At 43.7% G+C, this 4,778-nt stretch overlaps 1 long non-coding RNA gene across 1 annotated transcript; it reads right to left on the reverse strand.

Moving 5' to 3' along the window:
• Positions 1-302: 302 nt before the first annotated feature.
• Positions 303-4,251, reverse strand: LOC132437311 (uncharacterized). Its single transcript, XR_009522001.1, has 4 exons — positions 4,114-4,251; positions 2,411-2,633; positions 628-756; positions 303-480 (listed from the first exon to the last, which is right to left on the reverse strand). It is a non-coding gene; the product is annotated as an uncharacterized lncRNA (long non-coding RNA).
• Positions 4,252-4,778: the final 527 nt, after the last annotated feature.

Here is a 4,778-nt window from a genome sequence, read left to right on the forward strand (position 1 = left end):
CAATGAAGAGTAGCCCCCGCTCACCGCAACTAGAGAAAGCCCGCGTGCAGCAACAAAGACCCAACACGGCCATAAATTAATCAGAAAAGAAAAGAAAGAGTACATGACTGTGACCGTGTGTGTGTGTTTGTGTGTGTGTGTGTATGTGTGTGTGTATGTGTGTGTGTGTGTGTGTGTGTGTGTGTGTGTGGTGAGGAGACGGGAAGTACTTAGAAACTAGGCGTCTCATCCCAACAATTCCCTTTGGTACACCTGTGTGGTCGATTTCTGGGATGGTGGCTTCCACCCTTACCTGTCCCCACTCTGTCCACGTGATGATCTTCCTCTGGAGGTGTGGCCACAGCACCTGCCTTCAGGAAGTCCTCGGTCTGGGTCTCCTCTGGTCAGCAGGGGCCGTGGCTCAAGGTTCCCTTGGAGGGGATTACCTCCTCCCCTGTGTAGGTAGATCACAGCCAAGGCTGCTCCCGCTTCTCGTCTCTGCTGGATAAGGACCCATCCCTAATGTTGTGTTATGTCTTACTTTGACAGCAATTTGTTGTTGTTATTCTTTAGTATTTCTAAGTACAACCCCTTTGTCGACATTCGACATTCGTGGTGTAGAAACAAAGAGCTGGTTAAAGCTAATACCTTGTTCTAATGGAGCCTGGAGATCAAAGCCAGAGGATCAGGGTGGGCAACTCTTCCAAGAGCCTGAAGGCCATTTTTCTTCCAGCACAATCTTGATGCTCTCCTTCTCTCTGTTTGCTCGGATGATTCCTAGATGTAATAGAATCCTCTTACTCCACTTGCAGCCTCATGCCAAGAAAGAATTCATGCTTATTTATCAAAACTTCCCAAAGAATAAATAGGATGAAAATTAAGAACAGAGGCAAATCAAAGCTTAGGTGTTTTATTATGCATACCGCCACCCAGGGAGCCCAGGTCTGCTGATTTGAAAGATAAGCAGGAAAGGGCTGGAGGGGAAGAACCAGGGAAACCGGTGAAAGGGAAGTTTCCTGTGCTCCTCTTATCCATAGCTCTGTGTTGCCCAGTGACTTCAAAACATTTGAAGGCCAGTATAACACATGAGGAGTACAGAAGAAATGCAAATCTTTCATTAATTCATTCAACGTTTTGAGCATCTACTATGCATTGGGCATTGAGTAAGGAGAGTTCTGGGAATATAAAAAAGAGTACTATACATTCTCTGTCTTGCAGTAGGATTAGGATTAAGGCCTGGACAAAGCACACGGAGGAGGGAGTTGCAGATACTGCCTGGGGAAGTTGCGAAGGCTTCAGGGAGGAGGTGATAATTCAGGTAATTCTGCAGGAAGAGTAGAAGATTGCTAAGTATTAGAACAGCATGCACTACAGTACAGAGCTGTAAAGAACACACCTTCTTTTTTTTTTTTTTTTTTTGCGGTACGAGGGCCTCTCACTGTTGTGGCCTTTCCCGTTGCGGAGCACAGGCTGCAGACGCACAGGCTCAGCGGCCATGGCTCACGGGCCTAGCCGCTCTGCGGCATGCGGGATCTTCCCGGACTGGGGCACGAACCCGTGTCCCCTGCATCGGCAGGCGGACTCTCAAGCACTGCGCCACTAGGGAAGCCCAAGAACACATTTTGTCCAAGGAACATTAAGAAGCTGAAGGCTGGTGTAATTTAGGCAGTGGTATGGGATGTGGCCAGAGAGGCAGGCTGGGAATATTCTATGAAGAACCTTTTCTACCCTGCAAGAAATTTGGGTTTTTATCCCATGAATGGAGCTCTGCTGGGAGTCAAGTAGGAGAGCTGCTTGGTGACAGACTGGACTAAAAGCTGGGAGACTAAGGATGAAGGGTGATAGGTGATGGCATGGAAGAAAAAGGAAAACTGGCAGAAGGGAGGGAGAGGAAAGAGTCGAGGTGAACTGCCAAGATCCCTGGCTGGGCAACTGCATGGGTGGTAATGCTATTAACAGAACTGAGGAGTACAAAGTTTGGCAGCAGGTTTGGCAGGGGAACCTCACATTTACTCCAAACCTGTTTAATGCACCTTGGAGCACTCCGCAAGAAACTAGGAGGTAGCTGACAATACAAGACCGCAGAGCTGGAGGTTGGGACTTGTAGCACAGGAGGGGACAGACCTACAGGAGGAGATCCAACCACAAGTCGAGAATCAAGATGGGCACTACTGGGGACTTTCTGGCTGTCCAGTGGTTAGGACTCACGCTTCCACTGCAGGGGGCACGGGTTGGATCCCTGGTCAGGGAACTAAGATCCCCACACGCCATGTGGCATGGCCAAAAAAAAAGAGATGGGCACAGTATAGGAGTTAAATATGACATGATGAGCTACAAACGAGAAAGAACCTAGAAGAGTTGGTGATCCAGGAGGCTGGAGCACAGTAGATGGAGAAAGCTCCAAGGAGCAGGTATATTCAGCCAGGAATACCTGACTCCCACACTCCCACACACATCTGTGATGAAAGTGAAGAAAATCCATCAGGTAGAAAGCAGCTGACATCCTTCCTTTTTCTTTCTTTGTTCGACTCTTCCCAATGCCTCTAGGCCTCATCTCTGGTTCAAATCTACCCCTGCAGCCAGAAGGGGAGTCAAGACCACAAGTCAAGGAGTGGACAGGTTAGTCCTTTCCTGGGTAGCTCAGTTGCTGCAACCTGGAAAGGAAAAGCAATTTATTTTCTTTGTTCTAAGGTTTATTTTTTTCACCATTATACAATAAAAGATATAATAAAAGAAAATTTGGAAATAATGAAAAAAAGGAGAAAATACCTATAGTTTCAGAAATCACCATTAACCTTGTGGTACATCTCCTTCCAGTCCTTTTCTATATACCTAAGAGTTTTGCTTATTGTTAGTAAATGATGAGGTTGTTAAGTTTTGTTTAGGTTAGCATACATATAATGGTTCATTTAAAATGATATTATAAACTACGTTATTACATGTGTTTCATAAATACCACTTTTAGTGGCTGCATAAATTGCTTTGATTGGAAATAATCATTTATTTGAATCAGTTATAACATGTACATGGTAAAAAATTCAAAATGCAAAAAAGGTATACATAAAAAATATCTCTCCCATCCCTATTTCCCAGCCACTCACTTCTCCTTAAACATAGTACTAGTTCCAGTCTGTTGTGTGTTCTTCCAGAGATATTCTACATATATGCAAATAAGCATGTACAAATAAATAATCTTCCTTCTTCTCCCCCTAATGATAGCGTATTACACACACTCTCTGAACTTTGTTTTTTTCACTTATCAGTGTATCTTGGAGTCTGTTCCAGATTACCAAATTAAAGCTGCCCTGTTCTTTTTATTGGAAAAGCAATTTCTTAGCAGGCAACAAATGGTGGCTCTCCCAGGAGCAGCGGGACCCTCCCTTGAGCCAAGGTGACAGGCAGCAAGTGGCCCGCCAGACAGGTCTGCCCCTGTGAGCCAGGAATGTCAAGTCTGATATCTCCATCTCCTGCCCACAGGGTGGGGGCACTCAGAAGCCCAGGAGGCAGCAATGTGTCTTGTTGATAAATGGAGGCAGCAAGTACAGAGAAAACCAGACTGGAAGACTGAAATTTGCTCCAGATATGAGGTTGTTTTCTGTCTCATGTTCACTGGCTTGCGCAAGTCTACATGCTCTAGGAAACTTCCCCAGACCTCTCCAGCCTTCCGTCTCTCCAATGCCTCAAAGATGGGCTGCTCCAGGGATGGTGTGACAACCTTGCCACAAACAGCCCTCCATCTCCTAGCCATGGCCCTTTTCTCTTAGTTTTCTTGATGTTTCCCAGTTAGAGGAAAGCCTTCTGCCCTAGCTCTATCCTGCTAGTATTTTAGGTTGTCTTACGTTACTAAATCAACTAGTCCATGAACTGAATATTCAGAAAGACACCAAAAATCTGAGGTTTGATATTATCATAATAATATTAAAAGTCCTAAAAAGAGGGAGATTATTGAAGAGAGATGTGGACAGTGTCCTAAAATATTTGTTGGAAACAAGATTTTCATGTTTTCCTGAACTTCTAAGACCTTCCCCTGGAGACTGGTTCAAGATGGCGGAGTAGAAGGACATGTGCTCACTCCCTCTTGTGAGAGCACCGGAATCACAACTAACTGCTGAACAGGAAGACAATGGAACTCACCAAAAAAGATACCGCACATCCAAAGACAAAGGAGAAGCTGCAATGAGATTATAGGAGGGGCGCAACAGCAGATTACACTTTCTTCTCAAGTGCACACGGAACATTCTCCAGGACAGATCACATCTTGGGTCACAAATCAAACCTCGGTAAATATAAGAAAATTGAAATCATATCAAGCATCTTTTTGGACCACAACGCTATGAGATTAGAAATAAATTACAGGGAAAAAAACGTAAAAAACACAAACACATGGAGGCTAAACAATACATTACTAAATAACCAAGAGATCACTGGAAGAAGTCAAAAATTACCTAGAAACAAATGACAATGAAAACACAATGACTCAAAACCTATGGGATGCAGCAAAAGCAGTTCTAAGAGGGAAGTTTATAGCAATACAAGCCTACCTCAAGAAACAACAAACATATCAAATAAACAACCTAACTTTACACCTAAAGCAATTAGAGAAAGAAGAACAAACAAAACCCAAAGTTAGTAGAAGGAAAGAAATCATAAAGATCAGAGGAGAAATAAATGAAATGGAAACAAAGAAAACAATAGCAAAGGTCAATAAAACTAAAAGTTGATTCTTTGAGAAGATAAACAAAATTGATAAACCTTTATCCAGACTCATCAAGAAAAAGAGGGAGAGGATTCAAATTAAT

This window comes from Delphinus delphis, chromosome 14, assembly GCF_949987515.2.
Source record: "Delphinus delphis chromosome 14, mDelDel1.2, whole genome shotgun sequence".
Lineage (NCBI taxonomy): Eukaryota > Metazoa > Chordata > Mammalia > Artiodactyla > Delphinidae > Delphinus > Delphinus delphis.